This window comes from Vipera ursinii (assembly GCF_947247035.1).
Source record: "Vipera ursinii genome assembly, chromosome: 1".
Lineage (NCBI taxonomy): Eukaryota > Metazoa > Chordata > Lepidosauria > Squamata > Viperidae > Vipera > Vipera ursinii.
The window spans coordinates 115962729-115990301 of NC_139512.1; the positions used below are offsets into that span (position 1 = coordinate 115962729).

Below are 27573 nucleotides of genomic sequence, written 5' to 3' on the forward strand. Positions count from 1 at the left end.
TGGATATACAGACTTTCAAGGTTTATTGATTAATTGCTTTATTCAATTTCTATAGCGGCCCAACTCAATCAAGTGACTCTGGGCAGCTTACAATTCTATAATTATAAAAACAAAACGATTAAAAAAATTGAAACAATAAAGACCTCCTTTTTGATATATCCAATCCTGAAGAAGCTACAGATTACCTTCCAACAGCAATTCTAAAAACCTAGGCTCCTAAGCGGTTCTCCTGAGACAGGCAAGACTATATCCCTGACTTGTACAGAATTCGTTGTGTGTTTTTTTTTAAAAAAAAAGAGATCTGAATAAACCCAATACTGTCTAATTATTATTTTTAATAAAAGCCTTTGCTTGCAACCTTTCCTCCAAAAGATTACCAGAATGAACATAGGAAATATGGAATTACTGTATCCGCTTGATGTTAACAACTCAGTGGGCTATCTTGATTTTGATTATTCTGGGGTTGATGGAAGGTAGTATTGGCCATAAACTGTTTCCCTCTAGCACTTATATCCCCCTCAATCCTGCCTTGTCCAAGCATGCTCTGAGGATTTTTTTCCCATTTAATTCAAATTCCCCCTCCCTCAAAATCAAAGCAGGAACAACATGCTTGGGCTAGTCTAGCCTCCAAGACAGAAACTCCCTCAATCCATTTTTCCCACGGTGCTGGTGACATATCAGCCCCCAAACTGATACATATGGCCACAGGCATAACAGTTTGGAAAAAATAGTGTTTTGTTTTTTTTGAGGAACACACTCAAAAGATTATTTGAATGTAGCAGAACCTTGTGACTTTTTCTTGGAACAGACTTAATTCCTCGGAGGGTTTTCAATCAACCATCACAGTTGACTTTATTGATACAGAAAAGCAATATAAAATTAAAGAAAAAGCATCAGGAGAAAAACAGTCTACAGCATTAAAGTCTATTGAAACTCGTGTCTATTTATTTATTTGTTCTTTGCAGGCTTGCCTGGGATTATAACAGAATGTTAAGCTTATGTCTCAGTATCAGGAGATACACGTTAGGGGCACTTTTAACTGAATTAAGGATGAAACAGACAACAACACACACACCACCACCAATTACTTAGCAGTAGCAACTACCTAAAGTGGCTTGCTCAAACACAGTCTTCCAGACTGTAATTTTGCTTCCATCTATGGCATATGCAAATGTTACACTTCACAAGCAACTTTGATGAAGTAATTTTGAAAGATTGGATGTGTGTTGCAATTCTGGATTGTAACAACACACATTTCAGAATCATATTTTAGTCACACGTTAAAAAAAGAACTTCATTTAACTTCTTTCACTTCAGTTTAGACATATTGGCACCAGAAGGACTTTGACCTCAAAGACATTATTAGTTTGCTTAGGCAATCTTGCACTTTGCCATCTGATGACCTCCACCCTGTAATCTCCCGTCTGCCAAAAGCCAGTGCAGAACTTCACTAAGGGCGCACTTGAGACTGGAATAGTTCAAGTCTCCCTACCCATACCCCAATTCATGCCCTTTCAAAATTATACAGTATATCTTCGTGGGCTTCATCATCCTCATCAGCTTCAGGTCCACTATCAGGATTAAAATTTGTAAGGCACACAGATGACATCAGAAGCAAACAATGTGGTGTCGCAATCACAAGAGTTGTAATTCTTCCACCAGCCCGGGCACGTATCAGTTTACAAGCCAAAGACTCACTACAGATTATAAGACGGAGCTATGAAATATATTCATGCAGGACTGGGGAACCTGGTATTCATTGTCCCAAGCAACAGGCAGTCTCCCCATTCAGCATGAGAAGCTACAAGTAGTGTGGAGGGTGCACAAGAATGCTGAGGCTTTATGCTGCGCTTGGTCTCCAAGTAATATGCCCAGGGCTAACTTCAAGCAGTAAACAGGACCAATTTAGAGGTCACCTGACTCCCAACAACTATGGATGGCCTGTATTTTAAAAGCAAGAAACAGTGAAGATACAGGTACATGTACATCCGGAAGAAAAATCATAAAGGGTTTGGCCACCACTCTATTCCAAGGCTTGGAAGATTAGCCAGGTTTTCTAAGACTTCCTGAACATCACCAAGATGGGAACTATGAAGATCTTGGGGAGATGCTTCTCACAGAGGGCAGGCACCATGTCAACCAAGGCACACTTCTTAGATTCCAATAGAAGGCATTTATTTGATTGCAGTAATCTGGAGCACACACGTTCTACTAAACTTACCTATCGGGCAGAAACAATTAAGAGACAGTCCCACAAGTAACCAAGCCTTATGATATTAAAAAAAAACCCTTACAGGTGATAAATAGCCTCTTGACTGGTACATCTCATGGCGCAGTGTTGCCACATGGGCATACTGTGACATGTCAATTACTGCCCAAGCCACTTCATTCTGGACCCAGTGTAGCTTCCCGGTTATCGTGGAAAGGTAGCTCCACATAGAGTGCATTGCAACAGTCTGTATGATTTAATGCATTTAATAACTCAGTCAGAAGAAACTCTAGGAATTCTACTCAAGGCTTCAGGGGACACAGGTTATGTATTCTTGTTCTAAAACTAAGCAGTAGATACACTTTGCAAACAAAGCTCTCAACTGATAAAATAGCTAGAAAATGCAAGAACCTGAGCAGTTGTTTTCTCAGCAAGGGTAGATAAGATGAAATTTCAGCCTTTCTTAGGCACTGTGTTACATGAGCTGTGCCAAGAGAATAATGAGCACTACAATTTTGTAGAAGTTTGGGAACTGGAATACAGAATTCAGAAAACTGATTTACTGAACTCAGCTATTACAAAATGAAAGTTTTAGTCAGGGTGCGAAGTGACTGACCTACAGGTCTGCTAAACTTAGTGGGGCAAAGAACAAGCAGCTTGGGGGGAGGGGGAGGGGAGGGTTGTTCGGAGAAAGTAGTAGTGGAGTACTGATGAGGAGCCCAAAGACGTGGGGGTGGGGGTTGTCCCTCAGTTTCAGTCAGATGGAGGACCCAGGCTGGAGAAGAGGAGGACATGGCCCAGGGCACCGGTGGCTGTGGAATCAAAGCCAGATGTTGCATGCAGAGGGCAATAAAAGGGATGGTGCTTCAGTGAGACCTTTATGGCCATCTTGACCTTTTTGATCAAGATGGACAGTGAGTTGCCTGAAATGATATAGGGTCTCCTGCTTATGCAGGGGGTTGGACCAGAAGACCTCCAAGGTCCCTTCCAACTCTATTCTGATTGATTGATTGATTGATTGATTGATATGTCGACACATTTTCAAAAAAAAAGAAGAAAAAGAAAAATGGGAAAGAGAGGAGACAGTATTGAGAATATCACTTCAAAAAGATTTTCAATCCTATTTGATTTACCGTGGATGCTTACTTAGGCTTATATAGCATTTAGCTGACATTGTTCCAAGGAATACTGAAGGAGGAACCTAACAGGTTTATGTCTCACTTTATCCAATTCCTGGCAATGTTTATTTAACATTATCCTCAAAATGTACTGCCAAGTATTGTTATACTGCATGTGTCCTAAGACCACAGAGGGTATCATATGTCATTTCACTAAATCTTAAAATTAGTCTTTTTTTTAAAAAAAAAAAGGTTTCGGAGATATATTTGCATGACTTCTTCAACAGCCCCAGGACAATACAGTCTCGTTACCTATATTTGCAAAGCAAAAGAGTAGGGCTATAGTAGCCCTTGAATTATGACTGGCTATTTAACCACCATTCAAAGTTAAGCCTCACTTTACACTTCTGGCCATTGTAAAACATCACTTTGTGTGTGCATGTGCATACATGGTCACATGACCACCTTGCAGGCAGTTTGCAACTGATTTGCATTTGTAACTGGTTGCCAGGTGCCCCTTGATCACATGATAACCATCTGCAGTCTTCTCTGCCAGATTCCCCCCTAGAAGCAGAAAGGAAAAGTTGCAAGCAGAGAGGACAAGAGGGGAACTGAATTCCTCACAGCAGGCAAACCTTTGAGAGCAAGCAAATCCTCCTGGAGGATTTCAGCTTTGGGTGGAGCCCTTTTGCTCTCAAAGAATATCCTGCAACTCTGAATAGGCAGCTCTTTCGCTCTGTCCACTTAACAACCTAGGGCAGGGGTGTCAAACTCGCAACATCACGTGACGTGTCCTGACGCATTGCAGCTTTTCCCCCCCCCCATTGCCGGCAATGGGGTGGGCATGGTTTCACCATGACGCATCCGGCCCACGGGCTGGCAGTTTGACACCCCTGACCTAGGAGATTGCTTAATTTATGCAAGCAAGAGTTCTACAATTGTTGTAATTGAATGAAGCAATTGCTTTGCTCAATGACCAGGATTCCAGTCCCAATTCGGGTTGTTTTAAGTGGTGGACTATCTGGTACATTATCAAAGGAATCCATTGCTTAGGACTGTAAGGGACAGTATCTTGCATAACCCTAACCCTGTTCATATCGTCATTTAGCACCAATGGTTACAAAATTCCACTACTGGTTGATATTGACAGCTCAGTCTCAAGATAGGCTGGGATTTAAAGTTTAAACTGATCCCCATAGCTCTTTAGCTACACTTCCCTAAAAAAAATATTCCCAAGTAATAAAATTGTTTATTACTTGGTTTAAGAAAAAAATAAAGTTATTCCTTACTTGAAGCTTCCATAGACTTTCGCTTAATTAAAAAGATTCATCTCTGGTTTAGGTTACCAAAAGGTGACATAATCTTTATGTAAGAGTTATATCTTCTTGTATCAGCCCAGATTCTACAGGTTTCAGTATTACAGCAGCTAGGTAACCACCAACTATAAACTATGGTTTGTTTAGTTTTAGTGTAAGGGGTTATGTGAATTCCATTATACTACTAGTGGCCATTAAGAGCAATAGTATTTACAATCAACCATTAACATAAATGTGCAAATCCCACACCACATTTCTTGATTCTTTCTTGTATGTCCATGACTTTTCTATCAAATAACAACACTGCTTCTAATGTTATAAACCCCCAGGATCTAATTTCTAAACTATGAAAGTCAGAAGGCAACATTTTCACTTTTATGGGAGAAAGCTGAGAATAAGCAGATGCACCTTGAGAAACCTTCAAGTTATGTCAGTTGAAATTGGCTGATCTAACAACAACCTGAAGCTAATAACTTCAAAAGGACAAACAAATCTGCTTTCAAGAGGTGTTTTTTTCCCTACAATGCCCTACTACCACTTGTCATAAACATCTAAGCTAGGCATCCAACTGACTGTCTAAATGATGCCAGAAAAGATAAGCATTTCCTGTAGCACCTCAGATACACCGTTAATAATTTAGGACAAGCATAAGTTATAACAACCTTTCTACTGCAACTTTGAAGATTCAAAGGCTAATTTTTAAAAAATTCACCATTCTTTTATGCTTCTGTGCTGATCATAAATTCAGTTTTCCAGTTGGCTCAAATATATATACACCAAAGATCATTAAGCTAATCTTTTTAAAATCAAGATAATAGCACTCCATACATCTGATAAACAGAGCTATAGTTCACAATTGTTTACACCCATGGATTAAACCTAGCAAAAAAGTTAAGACACTCCCTTCACATAGGCAAATGAACAAAGTATATGTAAACCAAGATGAGGACAAAGCAACATCTAAAATATTCCTCAGACATCTTTCTTATCTTTCATGTCTCAATATTTACTGAATTAGCTATCATGAAGCCTCTTATTATACCTCATGTGATGAAAGACAGTTGCTACTACCGGTATTCAGCTGCTTCTGATTCTTAATTACCAAGGACATAATTTCACCTAGATTATCAGTCACTGTTTCTTTGAGCTCATACTTATGTCGTCAGTATCTAGCCTCAGTTTTTCCAAACATCCACAGACATTTTCCAAATATCAGTTTTCTCCAGAGACACTTGCTTTTGTATTAGCAATAGCACATAGACCAGGGGTAGGCAACCTTGGCTCTTTTATGACTCGTGGACTTCAACTCCCAGAATTCCTGAGCCAGCCATGCTGGCTCAGGAATTCTGGGAGTTGAAGTCCACGAGTCATAAAAGAGCCAAGGTTGCCTACCCCTGACATAGACTTAACATAGACTTATATACCACCCTACAGCTTCTTTCAAACAGCTTGGTTTTGCTACAACTACTATCAAATTACTTGTTCTTGCAGTATTCTCCACAATTTTCTCATGCACTATAACGGACCGGCAGTTTTTTTTCTTCATTCAGCCTTTCTGACATCCATCTTTAATTCCTAGACAATGAGAAAAACCATGGCTTTGACAATACGTATCAGTCAGAATAAAGCTGGAAGGGACCTCGGAGGCCTTCTAGTCCAACCCCCTGCTCAAGAAGGGTTGATGGGATGTCTCTGCACTTTTCTATTTCACCTAGAAGTGTCACAGTATTTTTTCTCAGGGACCAGATGTCTATTTATTTTGTGGCTTCGGTTATCACATTTACAAATTTTAGTCCAGAAAAAAATCATCTGCATTCAATTGGCACTGTCCATTGATGTCAGCTTAATTTAAAAAAAAACACAATATTGAGCGGCAAACTAACTTTTGCACTTTCTTCTTTTACCCGTTAAGAGATTCCTAGAGGCTTCTTCACTTTCAACCATCAAAGTCTGAGGTTGCCGATGATCCTCCCTGCAATTTCTTCTAGTAATAAAACATGGATGGCTGTTATTGCAGACTCATTATGGAGACTGATGTCAACACCTGGCAAGCAAGTGCAACCACCTGTGAGCTTTACATGGCAACCACATTAAGCCTTCAAGGAGTACTTGGGAACCGTACCTGCTTGCGGGAATTGGAATAGATAATTTGTTACAGCATATAGGAATTAAAACTACATTACAGAAGTTAAGCTAGAAAATTTAAATTCTTTCCCCGTTTCCAATACAGTGACTCAGATCCCTGGACTCTGCCAAACCAGGAAGCAAAATATTAACCAATATTTACTTACTCCAGCCCTAAGAATGAGGCTATTATATTTTCAGTATCAGTTGCCAAAGCACAGCGTAGATTACAAGAGAGAACCTTTCCTTGTGTTGCAGATCTCAGTGGTGCTTTTCTCCAACTTTTCTTCACAGAAGCGGAAAAATCACTCTTATGTTCAAAACTGAGTGCCTGTTTGGTGCAGTGTTAAGGAGCTGGGCTAGAAAATAGGAGACTGGGATTTCCAGGTGTCTGTGATTTCTCAGCCAGTCGTTTTTTCTCAGACCATTTCCTCTGTCATGGAGGTGTCGTGAAGAAAATAAGACCAGGAAGCATTAGGTCAACCATCTTGAGTTGTACAAAGTAAAAAATTTGTTTAAACAAGAAATATTTCAGCTTTCATCTCAATTCTCAGACTCTGGCAATTAAAGATAAGACAGAGCTATAGGTGATTTGATTGCCAAAGATTTCTGATTAATAATAGCAATTTCCCCCTCCCCTGACTAAATCATATGAATGTACCACGAAGGAGGAAGTTTGTCAGCAGATAGAAAGGAAGGAACCGGAGATTTTCTTCATGCAAAGTAGATCATTAAACTATGGGTTTTTTTTTTCTGAAAACTTGACCTGCCAGTGGTATTGTGACTGTGTAAACTCATGTAACAAGCACTGCTGGTCATATTAGTCCTCAATTTCTCTTTACATTTTCAACTATGCACTCCACAAGGCTTATTTGTATTTTTTTCATAAAATAATAGTTTTTATATGGTCACACACTTTTTTATAGATAAGCAAACTAGAAAGTCGTTTCCTGGGCTCATTGCCACGTACTGAAATTGTCTTTATAACTCTCAGTTGTCCTTTTTTTCTGATGAGGCACACATCTTAGAAAAGAGCCACTCCTGTTAGCACTTTATAATTCAATCTTCCTTGGATTTTCAACCTGCATCTTCTTCACTTCACAGAATCACAGGGATAAAATCGAGTAGAAGTCTTTGTTAGATCATTAGTCTCATTTAACTGACTGCTGGATATTTTCTACCATGTTTCTACTAAAGAATTACAAACATGATTTAAGGGCCATCTAGAAGAGCCAAGATTCAATATTACAATATGGAGTGTCACATCTAGGTGAATCACAACTTGGACGTGATGGGTCTGTGTTGTATTCTGTAACCAGGTATATGGAGGGATGGATAGAATCTTAAATCAGTAGCTTAGAAAAGTCCAAATAAATAATTCACTTTAAGTCACGTTAACAGGGTTAACTTTAATTTAGTACACTGTGCAAACCAACTTTCTGTGGTTTAGTAAGCTATGATTCAGCAAGTGCGACTCCACCCACTGCTGGCAGCTTGGAGTAATCATAATACACTCTTAATTAACAGGTCAAAGCTGTATGAGACATGCAGGGTCCCTCTGTACTTAATGTGTTTCATACTTCAGGATGCAGAATACTTTCCTGGTGTAAAATGTGTGCATGTTTGTGAGTTTATTGTATATTTTAGAGCTGCTTAACTTGAGATACTAGCTACAAGTAATAGCAACCTTGGTTCAGTTTCACAAGCAGTCTGCACCCCAGAACACATTTCTCCTCTTATTTGAAACACAATATTCACCCAGCGTGAAGGCTTGAGCTTTCAAAGCACTAAACTGAATTATTTTCAAACCACTTCAGTGAGTAGAGTAGGTTCTATTCACCTGTTTCTCATCCTGAGCTTTATTTCCAAGGACCCATGCTGATTTCTGCCTTTATGCAGCAGGAAGATGAGAAAGAGGAAAAAAAAGAACCGATATGATAGCTTTGTTTGCAACTTTGTTTGGACTTTGAACACTGCCACTCCCTATACAAGCAAACTCCTATCCGGGCAATAATGATAAGGGGACCACAGATCCTTGCAAGCAATCCCTTCCAACAACTTAAAAAAAATAAATCTTGGTAGACAGACTTCAGCAAAAAAAAACCTAGGCTACATGCAGGGTGTGTTCCCCGCTGACTAAAACTGGCCCAAGGCAGAAAAGTAAAGCTTTGCCCTAACCTGTGTCACACACACAAGACTGGTTTAACTAGTTAATCTGATCTCTTCAAGAGACTCACCTGTCTCCCTAACCTATACACAGCTACCCTGCACCCTTAAGGGATGAAAATTACATGCCGACCGGGAAGAATTCTTGCAGGTTACTAGAATCCTATGACTCCATACCAATGAAAAGCCCACTTTGCCATATATGGGAAAATTTAAGCAGCTAGGAGAAGTTGATACAAAACCGGGATCTCTGAGGCTGGGGAAAGACTAAAATGGACACAGGAGAAGGTCAGGGAAGCGCAAAGATCAAGGCAATCAAGTCCTCAGCAAGTCCCAAGGATAGTTCAACACAATCTCATAATTACCTCTTTTTTTGGGGGGGGGGCTGGCGAAAAGTACTAAGGAAAGCTGCTATTTCTGAGGTCAGCATGGATGCAAAGTTAAAATCTAACGGCGGCTTTAAGGGACACATCTCCCCGTCTGTGAGTATTTAGGCGGCTAGCTAGCGGTAGTCCGTGTCCTGCTGGGAATTCAGTTATCATTTAACTCAGAAAAATGTGCACGGTCGGTGGCAAAAACAGCTTTAGGGATGGTCTGAACAGAACAGCAGCACTCTCCCAAGGCGAGGCAAGGCGAGGCCCACAGCGAAAGCCAGAGCAATAGGAGCCCCACCCAGGAACTTAGGCCCCAGCCTTTCAGGAAGGGAGCAGCAGCAGTCAAGAAGGGGAGGGGGCTGTGGCACGCACACACACAAACACACACACACACACAGACACACACACAGAGACAGAGATTAGGAAAGGAAACCAACCAAGCAGAGGGAAAGGATTGTTCCATTGGTATGCCAGTAATCTGGCTGCAGGGCAGCTGCCCTTCAAAGCAGTCAAAGGAGAGTTTCTCTCTCCCCAACCCCTCTCTCTCTCTCTCTTTAGTTTAGGAGACTTTAGTTCAGTTACATAAGCCCAAAGACGGCCATCCTCTCTCATTCTTGGGGTCCAAATACAAAGTGAGGGCTAAGTGAGCAAAGTCAGGATAAGACTGCAGACTCAGATAGCAAAGAGACCACCACCCCCCATGTTCCAATCTACATACTGCTTTCACTCACTTGAGGGAAATTGTTTGTCTAAGAATCTGCTTTATGAGGGGGGGGGGAAATACTGTCATGTGATAGATGCCAGCATAGTTAATTTGTGACCAAGGTCTGCAAACATAGCAAGACTTCTCTTTGCCAAAAATGCTTTATTTACATCCCACATTTATTATTTTTATAAATAACTCAAGGAGGTGAACATAACTAATACTCCTTCCTCCTTTTCCCCACAACAATAACAACAATCCTGTGAGGTGAGTTGGGCTGAGAGAGAATGACTGGCCCAAAGTCACCTAGCTGGCTTTCATGCCTAAGGTAAAACTAGAGCTCACAGTCTCCTGGCTTCTAGGCCATCTCCTTCACCACTAGACCAAACATTTTTCCCAACAGAGCCTCTTTCCACCCTCAATTACGTATTCACCTCTGTGTTGTGTGGTTGTTCTAGCTGTGCATCCTGTCTTCCAATTACTGAACATTTTTTATTTTTTATTTTTATTTTAATTCCATTTGTATCCTGCCCTTCTCCGAAGACTCAGGGCGGCTTACAAACTTAGCAGTAGCCTTCATTCTACATATATGCCTGCTTATTAGGGCTTTCACACACACCCCAAGCGGCATTATTACAAAGTCAGCTTAATTGCCCCCAACAATCTGGGTCCTCATTTTACCTACCTCGGAAGGATGGAAGGCTGAGTCACCCTTGAGCCTGGTGGGATGTGAACCTGCACTAATTGCAGGCAGCTGGTGTTACTTAAGGAGGCATTAGCCCACTGCTCCACCAAGGCATCTTCAACAGCTACTGTTGTTATTAAGGAGCCAAAAACTACCATCAATGGTACATCAAAACTACCCAATCCCTTATCCAAAACCAACAGGGAAAGAACTGCTTTAACCCTAGAAACACAGTTGGCCAAGTTACATCGTGCCAAAGCTGATTAAAGATCCTGAGCTCAAAGACAAGCTTATAAACTTGGGCAAGGTACTGCACACAGCAGAGCAAAGAATAAGAATAAAATTCATAAGGTATTGATGCATTCCACCTTTGTCTGCCATGATAATAATGCGCATTAGAAATCCAGCTATAGAAAAGATGAAGTGTTTTCACTGTACGTTTAACATGAAACAAAGAAAAAACATGTCTGAGTTGGGGGTGCTTATGAATAAAGTTCTAAAAATTTATGAGCACATTTGTCAATGCATTTGGATTACAAAATTTGACACCATATACTGCAACCACCTTTTCCCCCACTGTTTTAGTGTCTCGCTTTATACAAATTTGCTTTAAGCGAGATTTTTAGGAAGCATAAAAGAAAGAACTCTCTGTATACCCAACAGATAACTCTGGAATACTGTTTTCAAAATGGAGTAATATGATCTGATAAACTTGAACTACAAGAGCACCAGAAAGACATCCATCTTAAAAGGCAGTTGATTTGCTTCAGCCATTAAACAAAGAAATGAAAAAAAAAAGGTTGTCTTCGAGGAGCATGAATAGTGCAAGAAAAATGTAATGACAAAAGGGCATCTGACATCAAACATTCTCTCTTATTCTTCCATCTGAAGACAGCAGTATTTTATTAGCACGAAACCCTAGCTTTGAAAAATACCCACTAAGAGTGCACAATCAAGCATTACACTTGTCATCAAGACAATTATGCTTGACTGGGGACAGAATTCCTCTAACTCAGCTGGGAGCTCAAGGGCTCTAATGCCTTGGAAGACTTCCCCTGAGCAATGCAGGATGCACACCCACCGGATTATTTTTTTTTAAAAAAAAGATTTAATTAAGAAAATATTTAACGGAAAGCTATGCTGCAAAGCAAGATGCCAGCTCTAGAGTGATCTTTATTAATGTAAATATTTCTAAGCTCCAAATTAGATCCTTAACATTCTTGAGAGCATAAAAATAGCAGATTCTTTAAAAAGGCTTTCCTTGCAAATATGCCCACCTGCCAAGGAAAATACAAAGGCAATAGGGCAGTTAAGAGCATCCTCACTAATTTGTTTTCCCATCAATGGATTACTTTGTTAATACTGTATCTACCTGTCATCTGTGGAAGCATACCACACAACATGCCCATGAGAAAGGCACATGCATAGCGAGCAGTTTTGACCACCGTTTAGGTTACACTCTTGTTAGTACCTGTAAGTTCAATAAAAGGAACTTCTATGAAATATGCATACGTATACTGCTAGCAATGAAATAGCCTACGTACCCTGCACAGCACCAGAAGTTCTCCAAGTTTACACAACTACAGGAAAAAAAATACATTGTGCTCAGCTTTTTATGTCCTCAGGAGAGCTCAGGATCCCTACATGGAACACGGGGCATGACACCTGGATTCACGTGCCAAATCTCTAAACTCAGGGATCTGCACAATTTGCAAATCCTTTCACAACACAAAGGTCACTCTTTTCTCTCGGTGGGAATTTGCAGCTGAAGTCAGGGGACAAAGAGATTGCACACGCGCATACACAGCCGTCTCCCTTCTCTCTCCCCCTCTTGCCTTCCCATTTCCTGTCACAGTAGCACTAGATCTCAAGCTCAGAAACAAACAAACACAGAGTGCTGGATTCTGGGAAATGGGCCAGAGCATTCCAGGGCAATCCGGCCACCAATCAGCGGCCAGAGCTCCCACTTTATCCTGCAGAACTCCTTATCTTATTAGAGGAAAAACAACCCTTGTAACCCCACCAATAACCGGGTCTTGAAGGGGAGGTTTGTGTCAAGGATTTGGGCCTGGGAGGAAACAGGAGCAGAAAAGGGAAAGAAGTTGTTTTGTAGCCATTTTGCTACACCAACATTGCAACAGGAATTCTGTGCTAGATGAACAAAGGAGGTTAAAAACCCATCAACAGTATACATTCTCAAGTGATAAAACTCCAACACTTTGTGAAGTTCATGCAGAGGCTTTTGAAGGGCATCAATTCATTCCCTTATCACACAAAGATACTTGATGCATTTCAGCATTGCTTCATTCTCCTTACTCAAAAGGAGTTAGCTACTTTTCCATCCTTTCCAGCCTTACTGTAAATCAAGGGTGTCAAACTCAACTTCATTGAGGGCCGCATCAGCATTGCGGTTGCCCTCAAGGGGCTAGGTGGGTATGGCCAGGGTGGGTGTGGCCTACTGGGTGGGCGTGGCTAGAGTGCATATGGCCTACTGGGTGGGCATGGCCAGCTCTACATCGTTCGCATCAAGGGTGCCTATGGGGGCCTGGGCAGGAGTGGGGCAGATCTGAGGGTCTCTGGCAGAAGGAGGGTCTCTGGGCCAGGGCCAAGGCAGTGGAGGCCGTTCCCTCACTGTTTCCAGGATGGCTTCGCGGGCCGCATGAAACCACTTCGCGGGCCGGATCCGGCCCCCGGGCCTTGTGTTTGACATGTCTGCTGTAAATGCAAAGGTGGCATGCCTATCAGCAAGGCAGACTTAAAATCCTTTGCAGCTCTCACCGGGACAGTAACAGCCTGGTCTGGTCACTAGAAATCCTTTCTATGGCTAACAACCTTGGTGACGTTTATTTCCAAGGCTGTGCAATTCTTGGAAAAAAAATTAAGAAAAAAGTACTTCAGAGAGCCAACATCACTCCTGCCAGAAGCTCCTTAAAGCAGCTGCATCTTTTCTCAAGAGTATGCAAAAGTCCGCTGCACCTGCCACATGAGCCCAAGGAAAATGAGGCTACTTTAAAGAGTTGTTAAGTGTTTTGTTCATGTACTGAAGCACCTTTTGGAGACTGAACTCAAAATCCCACACAATCCTATTCTATTCATGTTGAGGAAACACGTAGAAGAAAACACAACTAGCACATAGTTTTGTTTTGACTAGTTTAAACTTATGAGAATTAGATCTACAATAATGATCCCTAATTCCTAATTACATCAAATACTAGCCAGACAAGGACTTCATATTCTCTAAATATACTTAGGTGACAAAACATTAAGAGGAAAGGAGCAAATTATGTAATTTGTATTTATTATGAGTACTAGGGCCAATTACAGTTGAGCCCTCTGTATAAGAATTTAGAAAAATATTGAACTATTAACTGTTCTGCATCAGATATTTGATGAGTCTCTAGTTCTAGTACACCAAATAGATTTTGAAGACCTGAAGTCTGCCAGGTAATAAAACAAATTTCTCCCCTTTGCCTTTAAACTTCATTTCAATCTCCACTATAGTCACATCTGGTGTGACTCAAAACTTAAGGCCACTGAATATCTTATTGTACAAAGAAATCACCCATGAAGCCAGAATCAACTTAGAATCTCTGAAGTCCAGCAATCCATTTCTCTAGATTCTCATTACCTGAACCATGAATCTTTGAAAATGTTTATTTACTAAATGTTGAGGATTACCAGCAACTCTGGTCAGATGATACATCTACATAACAGCAGATAAAACTATTTAAAATGTATATATATTAGATTCTAGAATAAATATGATTATCCAGGATAGTTACTATGTTCAAACTTTGTTCAGTAAGTAAACCTTTACCTACAGTCAAGACTGAAGCTCTCTTCTCATTTGACACAGTCTTTAAAAAGATTGTCAATTGATGCTTAAAGCATATGTTTGTAAGCCATCCAGTCTCTCTCTAGATGAGTGCCACACAAATCTAATTAATAAACAAATAAATAAATAAGAACTGAACCCAACTGGAGCAAAATAGTATTGAAATGGCAAAATATGTATGGCTCTCCTCTAGGAAACTAAAGTACCTCCAACGATCCATGCATAGTATTAACTTTTATAGCCACCAACAAAATCCATGCAATTTTTACCAACAGCCATTATTTTGTACCTTCCGCATTATTATGCACCATCAAGTTGCTTTTGACTCTTAGCAATGGCATAATATATACTGCTCAAAAAAATAAAGGGAACAGAAAATAAGACATCCTACTATTAAATACAGTACATTGTGTTCTTTAAGTGTTCCCTTTATTTTTTTTGAGCAGTATATATTGTTCTGCATTACCTGTATTAAACAGAAAAACTGGCATTATCAGTATTCATAATTCCTAGATACATTTCCATGATAGCATTTGAGTATAAGCCCAAGCAATGCCTTCAACGTAATTGGAGGAGGGAGGGGGGGTTATTTCATACTTCCTAGTTCTTAATAATCAAATAATTTGAGCAACCTATTATGTACCTGCCAGGGCCCTTCAGATCTGCAGAATCGTATTCCTTTTGTTTTCTGAGATTCTCAGAATCTCAAAAAACTAGCCATTTTCCAGATCTGACAATATTGCTCTAGGTGAGATGGGTAGCCTATAAGTAAAATAAAATAAAATAGTAGAAAATAAAAGTTCAGAAGCCATAAAAGGAGATTGTGAAACTTCCAATGTACTCAGGCTTCTCTTTTGACTGCTCTTCAAAAATCCTTCCAAAATAACTTCACTGCTACTTGTCTCTTCTCTGAAAATCTCCATTATTGCAAAATTAGCGTTGAAACTTTAGACAGAGCCCTATCCAACAGAACATTGCCTTCGAAACACAATCTCAAAATTATATTCCACCACAGTGCACAGAACATACTTTGTGTTAAGAACTTGTTTTAAAAATATAGACACAATACATTTGCGTAAATACATTTAAACACAAGAGGTAAGCCAAAAAGTTTATTGGTTATGATTTGAAATTTCCTAAAGCAAAGTTGCTGTCTAGAATTGTCCTAGTCTTATCCCAAGGGGTATTGTGAGACACACCTTTATGTCTTCAATTATTTGGCCAAATGCCCAATATTTTTTCCTTTAACTGACAGGAGACAGCACCTTATCTGCTGAAGCTATGCAATCCTTTTAACTGAGGTAAAAACGGCTCAAAATTGAATCTGACAGCTTCCACAGTCAAACAAATAAACAACCACTGAGTTACGGACCTTTTATCCCACCACTTTTTCCAAAACAGGACAAATATAAGCCATGAAAGAGTTGTGGTTTCTCCAGTAAATCAGAATAGCATGGCATTCTCAATTCATCATGCTCCTAACATGGTGCCAGAGTCCAAAGTCTCGATCACTACATGGTCCAGACCTCCTCCTCCTCCTCTCTGTATACAAGATGAAAGAAGAGCACAAACCCTACAAACAACTTGGTATGTTCTTCCGGCAAACAGGAATAGCATGACACAGTCTGGAACAACAAGTGCTACAAGTCTATTGTGTGAGGAATGACTTGCACTAGAACAAGATCAAGCATTGCCTGATGGTGAGCTGCTATGGGGGAGGTTCCGGGCTGCTTCTTCCTCAGGCGCTCAGAACTTTGAAGTAGCTACAATTCAGTTCATCAGCAAGACCTCAGAGAACATTCACCACCATCTGATTCTTCTTTTGTGTATTTGGAAAGGGAAGATGACAAGCATGAAACGCACAAACGTTCAAAGTGGCTGCCTGGCCACATATGGCATTCCAGAAGGGAGATGTTGATTTCTCACACCAGCCTTTTTTTCTGAGCAGATAAAATATAATCATTTATAATATTGAAGAAACACTTCTTCCCTTAAATTTAAGCAGTTAATTCTCATCTCACTTTAACTAAAGCTCTTTTAACTCCTCAAAAGAGTTCAAATCTATGATTAGAATTTCTTCTCAAATGTTTACAATAAACTGCCCAGGAAATAGCCCCCAATTTTATTCTTTAAAAAAAAATCTAATTTAAAGAAATCCAGCTACTATAAGGTATCTAAATGAAAGGCATGATTTAGGCACACTTCCTGCCTAACAGATAAAGTAATTCAAATTGCAATTCACCAAACAGAAACTAATTAATAAAAGTCATGAAACTAAACGTTAGGAGGTTTTCGGAAGATACTCAATACAGCAAAGGTGAAACTGAGGCATTCCTTCTACAGACACAGTGCTTTCTACAAAAATAGAATGTCTCCCTTTTTGCAGTAAGCGTGAAAGTAATGCATTAAATACTTAGAAATATGTATGTTCTATCTATCTACATTCTGTCCTTTACTTCAAACTGTTTCATGTACTCTATGCTTTAAGATTCCTCTCAAACTAGTTTAACAAGAGAACCGGAAAGGAACAATATCCAATAGTCAAAAAAAATGTCAACCGGTGACAATAACATTGATCAGATACTATAAAATCCATTGTTAATGCGATATTAGATCATGTAAATTCTCTTCTCCATTTTTCTTATTCAGGAAGCACATTTTGCAATCCAAACATCTATACCTGCTTAAAAGCCACACCCAAGTAACAACCCAGCTTTTTTTTTTAAAAAAAAAGGTTTTACAAAGAGCTACACAATGCAAGATGAGGTGCAGGTGCCCTTTTACAACAGTAGCCTAAACTAAATGGTTCCATAGACTCTCTCTCATTTGACTGGGAGAAGGAAATATTATAATCCAAACAGCTTTTTAAATTCTTTGTTGTTCGTGCAGAAAGGAAGGAAGCAAGCATTTCCTGGTCAGACAGGAAATGATATTGTGTTTAGAAACTTGCAGGAAAGAGAAGACAAATTTCCGACTGGATACTAGATTTTGGTTTGCCCGAACAGAGAAAGGATGCAGGATGAAGTCAAGGAATGTAATCCATTCTTCTTCTTTCAGATTGTATCTTTTAACAATTCCACCCTCTGTCCAACTCCCCGCAAACCTCACTCACAGGCTTGGGCTTCTGTTTTCCCATGTTCCCTCTTACACACTACACTCCCTTTCACTGAAAACACAAGAAGGCTGTCTTCTCCAAAACACAGCCCGCCGCCCCCACCCCCAAAAATGTAAGACTGCGCCACATTTTATCAGGGCATTAAATACAAAATCATGCAATCTTGCACAGAGGTGGGCAATCTTAGCTCTGGGATGCAAGCAGTCCCAGAATTCTCCTTCTGTAAGTAGCCCTCTGCCTATCTTTGTGGAAAACAGAGTATCTAGATTGCCAGTATTTTGAGATGCGGGATAAAAGAAAAATTCAGATTAAACCCTAAAAGACAGACACGTCAAACACAAGGCCCGGGGGCCAGATCCGGCCCGCGAAGAGGTTTCATGCAGCCCGCGAAGCCATCCTGGAAACAGGGAGGGAACGGCCCCCACTGCCTTGGCCCAGGCCCAGAGACCACCCCCCTTCTGCCAGAGACCCTCAGATCTGTCCCACTCCTGCCCAGGTCCTCCCATAGGCACCCTTGATGCCAACGATGTAGAGCTGGCCACGCCCACCCAGTAAGCCATATGCACTCTGGCCATGCCCACCCAGTAGGCCACGCCCACCCAGGCCACACCCACCCGGCCCCCTGAGGGCAACCGCAATGCTAATGCGGCCCTCAATGAAATTGAGTTTGACACCCCTGCTAAAAGACGTATCACAGTTAGGCAGTCAAGACACCGTCCCATTCCCACCATCCCTTATGCAGGATTTTCTCCAAACTGATATATTCCAGTTACATGCTAGATTTGGACAGCATGGTTCTAGCATGTTTGCTGAAAACTAAGAAAACCAGTATATATGAAGAAAAACAAATTAAAGAAGCCTAACCCTTGCCTACCAGCATTCCCAATTATTAAGCATTTACTGTGTAGCATACTAACCTCATCCTTCCTCTATCAGCTCTGGTTGTAAAATAAAATGTGAAATCTAAAATTGCCGTCTCAATGCTGCTGTCGTTATGACAAATCAGCTATCCTACATTCAAGAGTTGTGAATTAGTCAGGAAACATTTTCTCACAGACTTATTGCTCAATTCAGAAGAATACTGAGAAAACTGGGATGACATCCCATGTGTCAGTGACTGAAATGACCACTCAAGGAGGACATAATTAAGCAATAATTTGTGGAAGGAAAAAAAGGGAACTATCAAATAAACAGAGAGACTATCCACTTCTTTTCAGTCTCTACTGAGGGAGTGGCTTTAGTGAGACACTTAAGCCAAAAAGAAGCAAGTATTGCAGGCTTCTCCCTCACCAAGAAAAAAACCAGCCTGCTTGATCCATAAGCAAGGCTGTGGCAGCAACAGTACATGCAATAACACGTTCAGAAGTATGCGTGTGCTATTCCAAAAAGAAGAGAAAGGCATGTGTGCTGTCAGAGAGGGCTGTGCTGGATGATAAGACAAGTTTTTAACTAGGAGGGAGGGCAGAAAGAAATCTGGGGAGCAAAGAGAGAGATCCATGTTTAGCATTTGCTGAAGTAATGACAAGCCTGATCTCCATTTAGTTTGTGTCTTTTTCTTGGAAAAAGTTGGGCTGATTTTCTCAGAAATTGGCACTGTGTTTTTTTTCTGCCACCCTTGCCCCGTATGTTTTCCCCATCTGAAAAGGAGTTGCTGTTGTCAATCCCATTTCTGTAAGATGCTAATAGGCTTTAAAGATGGGTTTCACTCACATATTACAGGTTTTACATCAAATCAACTTTCAATCTATAAAGGTGGAATAACTTTTACCCAGTTAATCACAGAAACCTAACTTTCAGTCATTCACAGAGGATATTTAATAAAAGAGTAGAAAGAAGATACGTGGATTTATTTTTTGCTTGAAGATGCAAGAACTGTATTAAACTGTATGAGGCCGTTTGGCAAGCCTCATTTTTCACATTTGGCTTTGTTTGGAGATTGTGGGTGCTGGCAGCAACTGCTCAGTTGAACAGCAACAGAAGGGTGTGTCACAGGACTTGCTCTTATGTAGCCACAAAAGCAGGAGAGGCTACTATTAGGAGAAAGGCCTTTCCAATGGCGAAGAATACCACTGGCAGTTCTTCATTCAATTATGACAAAGTCAGTTTGGAGAAGCCAGCCTTCACGACTCTTAACTATACTTTCCATATACCATGTGTAAAGCATGGAAAGGCTCACTGTTTTAGCGTGCACTGAAATCCCCATAATCTTCACTTAGCACCTCTATGGGTAGGTTAACATGGCAGTTGTAGCCCAAAACATCTGGAAATCACCAGCTTGCTTAAAGGTGGTAACAAGAAGAATTCTCTCTAGAATTATTTTGGCCATCTTTGCTTCCCTGATATCCCTGCTAAATATCCAACAACTAGAAATGAAAGCAAAGATACATTGACTAATCCATGTTTGAAATGCTGTATTAAATAGAGGCACACTTCCACCCCCATTTCTAAACCTTCCAAAATCCAAGTCAACTGCAGATTAACTACTGATTAATTTGAACAATTGTCCTCTTTTTCCAAAGCACAGTTCAGGAACTGTGAATTCAGAATTGGGTGAATGCATGCGAGTTCTCTTTTCCATCACTCAGAAGCATCTTAATCTTCTTTATCAGTACTTTCTGGCTTCTCTTTCTTCACTTTCTCTTTCTTCAGTTCTTGTGGTTGCACATAGGCCATAAAATAGGAACCTAGACTACAAGGGAAAGTCACCATAGTCTATATTGCTTTACAAAGTCAACCCTAGTCCTCCCTTCAATGACTCAGATGATGGTAATGAGTACGTCTGTCACCCTCCCTGTCTGTATACTGTACTCAGAATAAATCAGAAGTCCCTTGATTGACCAATATCTCAGCAGGTCCTAAGTTATGTTTCAAGAATGGATGTGTTATATAAGTCATCAGTGGTAATGTTGTCACTCCTAATAGAGGCAACCCCAATAACCCCAGTTATATTAAAGGACATTCTGCTCCAGGTCTTTAGTTTTATCAGATTCATTCCTCAACAAAAATAATTTAAGCTCCCATTTTGAAAAGTGTTACATAGTGTTCTACTTCTTATAAAACCCAAACCCTGTAATTTTCATCTCTTTTACCTAAGGTACTTTCTAGAAAAACACGGTTGCCCATTTCAGGCAACTTGTGTTAAATTCACCTTCTCCAGCTTGGCACCCTCCAGACACATCAATTCTCACTGTTCTTAGAAGTATAGCCAACCATTTCAATTACTGCAACTTGTGTAATTAAGTTAGTTATGACTACATTAAGCCTTACTGATTTCACCCAATCTATTTTACATATGACTAAACCTGGATTCAGCCCACTGTTTTGAGCTATGTGGAAGCCACTACATCAACTCATAAAACTTTATAGCATGATTAAAACAGCCTAGTTTACTGAGTTCACATTACAGAATCATAAGCTATTCACTTGATTTTACCTATTTGTCAACCCAAGCCAGTGTATCTCTATTGCTCCTGCTACGAATGTCGCAATTTATTAAATGTATCTGACCTTTCAATTAGTCATATCAGTCATATCATGAATTATTTTATTTCATGTGGGAAAAGAAGTGGTTTTAACCTATAGAGTTAAAAAGTTAACTGAAAATAAAACTAGTCAAAGTTTGCAGCAGGGGTGTTAAACTGCCAGCCCACGGGCCGGACGCATCATTAGGAAACTACGCCTACCCCATTGCTGGCAATGGAGAAAAGGCTCCGATACGTCACGCGACATCACGTGACGTCGCAAGTTTGACATGTCTGGTTTGCAGGGTGTGCTTCTAAGCCTGACTCCCCAGAGGATCCATATGCACTAAAGAGAGTTACTTCCCAGTTCCACAAACAACAGTGATACATACACAACTTTACACTTTAGCTCATTGGCCCTCCAGCCCAAACATACCGACCCTGAAGCACACCACACAGCACTTGTGTGGCTGAGGTTTTTTTCTCAATGTGCAATTTGGTGCATATAAAAAGAATAAGCAAACTACAGCTCTCCAGTTTGTCATCATCTTTGTCAAACTTGGCTCCATATTTCTAAAAGATACAGAACAACAGTTTCTCTAACATGAACTTACTGCTACCCTTAAAAAAGCGATGACTCTTTAAAATGGTGGTAAACTGCCCCACCCCATAGCGTAAGTCAGCAATTCAGCATCCAAATAAGTAGCTGAACTTTGCTTCCTGAAAAGCTCTCACACATTTTAGGTATTCACATGTATGGTATTGAACTATTGCTTTATTTAATACTGTAGTGTTAAGTTCCCATCATATCATAAGGTTTACCAGAAATACAAGCCAAGTTAGGCCTGAAAAAAAGAGTCACCTTACTAATGATTTCTTGCAGGTTCCCTGCTTAGATAAAATGAAGCTTTAACTCCTCTCTCACAAATGGTTCCTTTCTTGCACAAAAATACCATTACCAGAAATTTGTTTAGAATCAGTCTTCTTTGCCTTAGAAAAACACATGCCAAGCTCAAGCACTTCGTTTTCCAGAGTTTGAAATTCTGGACCAAAGTATCAGGAGTTTCTCACCACTGCTCACTTCTCCATGAATGTAATCTAAGTGGCAGAACCATATAATAAAAGTAGAGGACAAATAGGTACTTGAACCTGCCTGGCTTGAACCCTAACCACTGCCCCATATCATTAATGTATAATGCTTAGCTATAGAGTTCAAGGGAATCACAGGGAAAGTTGCCTAGGTACAATCTGACGCTTCCTTTGTTTGGAGAGAATATGATTTTCTTTTACATGGATTTACACTGGAAGAAAACCAGGATTTTCAGCGTTTCAGATAAATTATTATCCTGTTTTGCAACTACTAAACCCAGAAGCCACTGTGTGGGTTTAAAACCAAAGGAAGAAAGCTCCTCCCCTGTTTTTTGAAGTGCCTTTGTGTTCTGCTTTCTCAGAGAAAAAGCTCTTTCTGAGGGATTTGGTGGTTAAGCAAGGTTTCTAGTGTAATCCCACACAATTATCAAGACATGGAGAGGAACAGCAAAATGGCAAGAATGTAATGGCAAGAAGAGGAATGGGGAATGCTACCTCTTCTTCAATGGCCAAATTTTAACTCTGTCCTCTTTTGAATATGCTATCTGTATAAGGAGATTGTGTTATAAAAAGGGGTTACGCTATTGTTAACCTCTTTGTTTAGTAACCAATTTCCACTGGACCTCAAACCAGCTTTCTTTAGCAGCCCCAACAGAAAGTCCTACAACAGAAATCACAAGGCACATAAGTGAAAATGATAGCCACACCCTGTAAATCTACATGACAATTAGCAGTCACCAAACTCTGGCCTCTGCCCCAAGGAATTCACATTTTTAAAAATGAGAGAAGGGCGAGAGAGAGAAAAGCAAGTCTGCGGAACATAACAGGCAAGAGAAGGGCAAAATGCTATGAGTAAGAGGGAAATTATTCGTAACTTCCAACAATTCAGGTAGCTACGGTTTTGGGTGCTTTCAATTGTAGGAGAGACCCACCTGCGCAGAATTCAGGACTACTAACAGGAGAAAAAAAAAACAACCCACCGCACTACAACCTAGCACTGATTATTTTGCAAGGCATTCCAGTGTGGTTTTTTTTTTTTTTAAAAAAAGAATCTTTGTCTAACTTAATTGAAGTCAACCGGGCACTTAAGAACTCCCCTGGGGAGTTAGCGCATTGGCAAGATTCACAAACTAAGGAGAACTTCTCCAGAGTTTTTCACAGAAGCACAACACTTTAAGGCCCCCCACCCCTCACACCAGTTAATGTTGCTTTTAAGACGACGAACCGACGCAGATCCAAGTCTTTACTTACAAACCCCCCACCCACCCACCCCCGTTACCTCCCAATGCCGGATGGTAGACCCACTCTCCTCCCACTCCCCACCCTTCCAAGAGGAATTTATTATGCTTCCACCCAGGAGGAAAAGTTTTGCTGGTTCGCTACGGCAGCGTTTCCCAACCTTAAGAACTTGAAGATGCGTGGACTTCAACTCCCAGAATTCCCCAGCCAGCATAGCTGGCTGGGGAATTCTGGGAGTTGAAGTCCACGCATCTTCAAGTTCCTAAGGTTGGGAAACGCTGCGCTACGGAGCTTACTTTGAAGCAGGAAAGCAACTCCGAAAGCAGGAGAGGCCCCCACCCGAAGGCACCTGGGAGAAGCGAAATGGGATCCACCCCGCACCGTGCCTTTCGCAGCAGGACGCCGCCGCCGATGCAATCTTTGCCCCTCTCGCCTCTTTCCTCCGCTCCCTTCTTTTTTTTTTTTTTCCCCCAGCCAAGATCTCCGAAGATCCAAGTCGATCCGCTTCCCGGGAACTCCTCGGCTCCCTCCCACTCGGCCGCGCCCCCCCCCCCACCCCGCGAAAGAGAGGGGGGGAGGGGTCACCCGGGAGGGCAACGAAGAGAATTGACCCCGAAGTAGGGGGGATCTTCCGTGCCCAATCAGAAGTCCGGCGAGAGAGGGGCGGACGGAAAGGCAGCCAGATGCAATTATTACAAAATCGCCTTACCTCCTTGGGCTCTTTCCTCCCCCCCCTGGCGCTGCTCTCCGGGAATCGGGCGGTCCCTTCCGCGGCTGCTTCGGGGAAACAAGTTTGCTCCACTCCCTTGAAGCTTTTTTTTTTAAAAAAAAAATATAAAAAATCGGGGCGAGGGGGAAAGAGGGCGAGGACGGAGAGAAAGAGAAGCACTTTTCTTTTCCTTTTTGGAGTGCCACGATCCCAACTGTTCCGCGGCTAGGACGTCTTTCCTAATCATTCGAGTTGACAACTTCGCATTAGTCTCCCGGACTAGGTGCCTTGTGGTCCTTCTGGAAATGCAGAGGAGGAGGAGGAGGAGGAGGAAGAGAAAAAGAAGAAAGGTTGAGCGTGCGGGTTTCCTAACAAAGCGCGAAAGAATCTTAAGGATAAAATCTCTTGTCAAGAGACAGCTTTAAAAAATCTCACGGACAAAAGACGGAGGAAAGCAGCAACGATGTCGTGAAGCTTCCCTCCTCCTCCTCCTCCTCCTCCTTCTCCCTCCCTCCTTCTCTCTCTCTCTCTCTCTCTTCCTGCGGGATCTTTCGCCGCTCCCCCCTCCCCCACCCCCACCCCCCTTGCTCAGTTCCAACACCTAAAATGGAAGTTGCACCCAGCCAAAGGCAGAGCAGGCGGGTGGTGACACACTGCGCGTCCTGCCCAGCCCCTCTTTCCCGAAGTGAGGTCAGCTCCCGCACAGATCCAATGGGAGGCGGGCATCAATCAGGGATCCTAGGCTATCCAATAGAAAACTCCATTGTAGATTTTTTTTTTGGTTTAAAAAAAAAAACCAGACAAAAAAGGAAAATAAGAAAAAAAATGACAGGAGAAATGTGCAAAGTACTTTTAAAATCATCGAGAGAAGGACGCTTCCGCTAAAAAGATAGAAGCGCGATTATTTTTTTTTATATTTAAATTCCAGCAGGCTGAAGAATCTTCTCAAAAAGGAAACATTCCACGGGGAAGAGTCAGGCTCCAACATGTTTGGCTTACTTCTTTCTGTTTCCTGTCTTCTCTGATCCGGGATTTTAAGTACTTTTGTGATCGCTTTTGATCGGCCCGGCGAAATTCGGCAAGACTTTTTCCCGAGAATTATAACTGACTTGCGCAATCCTAAAGAGTTAGTCAGAAATCAGTCCATTGTAAAGGTTTCGTTGGCTCTATTGTTCCGCTTCTTCTGCGTACAAACGCCGCACCTCATCCCAAGAAATGAGACGTGTAACAAAAACATGCGATTTCAGAAGTTTATTATATTAGGGTCTCTCTCTAAAGAAAAAGGCCAGGATATTTTAGTTAAATTTCGAAGGGGGGATTTGGGAGCATTGGGATCGTCGAGTGAAAAGATGTCATTTTGGTGTCTTGTAATTAAATCTGTACTGATTTAATTGACTATAGTGACTAGGGACTTTTTCTTTCTTTCCTGCCTCACACCCTTTTTCAGAGCACAGATCATAATATTTAATTTGTATTTTTGATTGTGGGTCCAGATTGCTGGGCAGTAATAACTCAGATGCACGGAGCTTGATTCTATATTTGAAGATTCTCTATACTTAATTTTTTCTTTCTGCCATTCTGAACACTATAACAAAGAGCTCAAACTGATAAAAAGTCAGTATCAGTGTGTCAGTGCTTAAAAATGGTACTTATTCCCAAGGACTATCATAGAATTCTGTCTCTATTTAGAATCAGTTTATTGGAGTAAATAGGGCAATTTTCACTAAGAACATATTGGAACATTTTGTAAGGCAACAGGAAAATAGATTAGAAACAAAACTAACTTTATTCAAGATAGAAAATTGGGCTGTAGTCCTAAACTCGAGATTTTTTTCTGAATAAATATATATTTTGTCTATTTTTTTTGCATGTTTAAGCACCTTGTGCCATCTGAAGTACAAAACTGGAAAGAGTCCAAGTTGATTTTGTTCTCATGTTTGATGAACAAAAATACATATGTATACGTTCCTACATATCATAAAAGAATTGATGTTTTACACATCATTAGCTAACAAATAGATACTAAAGAGGTAAAGTCCTCTATAGTATAGGTAGTCCTATACTTAATAATGTTAATTATAATAATATAATATAATATAATAATGTTAATGTTAAGGCATTAGGTGAGATTTCCCCATTTTATGACCTTTCTTTCCTTTCTTTCAATAACTGCAGTTGTTGTTAGTCACATGGTTGTTAAATGAATCTGGCTTCCCCATTGACTTTGCTTGTCATAAGGTTGCAAGCAATCTTATGATCACTTGACCCTGGGGCACTGCAGCTGTCATAAATACATGCCAGTTGCCAAGCATCTGAATTTTGATCATGTGACCACTGGTATGCTGCAACAGTCATGAGTGAGAAAAATGGTCATAAGTCACTTTTTCAAGGTTGATGTAACTTTGGTCACTAAATGAATGGTTGTAAGTCAAGGACTATCTGCATTCAAACTAAATATTGCAACTGCTTTAGACTTTCAGAATAATATTTGGGATTAAGATTAGCAGATGATCTCTCGTGTACAATCTTTTGTAAGTTATTTTACAAAATCAAAGTTCTTCCAACTTAAATTTCCATTTTTATTGCCATCAGGTATATATCAGTGTAAAATCATTATTTAATATAACTTTTGTCCCAATTTTTATTAGGATGTTTGCCAGACCACAATTTCCTAAGCAGAATATCAAGATGTCAGGTGAAGATAGCAATTCTTCCAGTGCAATAGGAATACATGTGCTGGGATTTCTTTATCCATCTACTCAATTGGGCCCAGTGGAAACATGGCATTTATTGAAAGGTGGGCCTTTGTGGAACAGGACCAGTCAAGCTGGGCTGCAAAAATCCTGACAACAGATCCCTTCCATTTATACCACTTTCCTTAATTATTAATTTAATTATAAGGCTTACATTCTCTCTGTGTGATGTAATTACAGGGAGGAATAAGAGAATAGCAGCAAAGCACCTGCAGAATTTTCCTAGTTCCTCCAGGAAGGCAGGAAAAACTGGTCTTTGCAGAAATAGCCACTGGTCGCTCAAAAAATGGCTAGAAGCCTTCCTTCCTGGACTAGGCTAATAGTTTCTTAATGAAAAGTCACTTTCTATACTTGAGTTCATAAAGTGCACTAAACATGAATGTATTTATTTTCAATATTTTCCCCATTTTTAAAAAATATTTTTATAATTATTTCGTTCGCCTTTGGCTTTCTGTTGTATGAACAGAGCCACACTCGGTGGGCCCTTGAAGTTGAGCTTGACTCCTGGTATTACTTTTTTCACTGAAATGGCATTAGTGCCAATTATTATGGAGGTGTGGAGGTAAGAAATGATAGTGAACAGTACCGCAGAGGCTTAATCTGTTATGCAAATACAGTCACTAGTTGTTTCATGCCATCCTTATTTATCCAGATGCATATTTATTTTTTTACCAATT

General features: G+C 40.6%; 1 protein-coding gene across 14 annotated transcripts in view; it reads right to left on the minus strand.

Moving 5' to 3' along the window:
* The window catches only part of CTNND1 (catenin delta 1), a 72845-nt gene extending 47672 nt beyond the window's left edge, over nucleotides 1–25173 (minus strand). For 8 of the 14 annotated variants that reach the window (XM_083349486.1, XM_083349480.1, XM_083349479.1 and 5 more), the window contains exon 1: nucleotides 24144–25173. The gene's annotated coding sequence lies outside the window, so the exon portion shown is untranslated. Of the gene's footprint in view, nucleotides 1–6122; nucleotides 6219–12239; nucleotides 12261–23730; nucleotides 23854–24143 lie in introns of those variants that run through there. The other 6 variants (XM_083349484.1, XM_083349483.1, XM_083349485.1 and 3 more) reach the window with 6 other exon arrangements.
* Between the last annotated feature and the right edge of the window lie 2400 nt (nucleotides 25174–27573).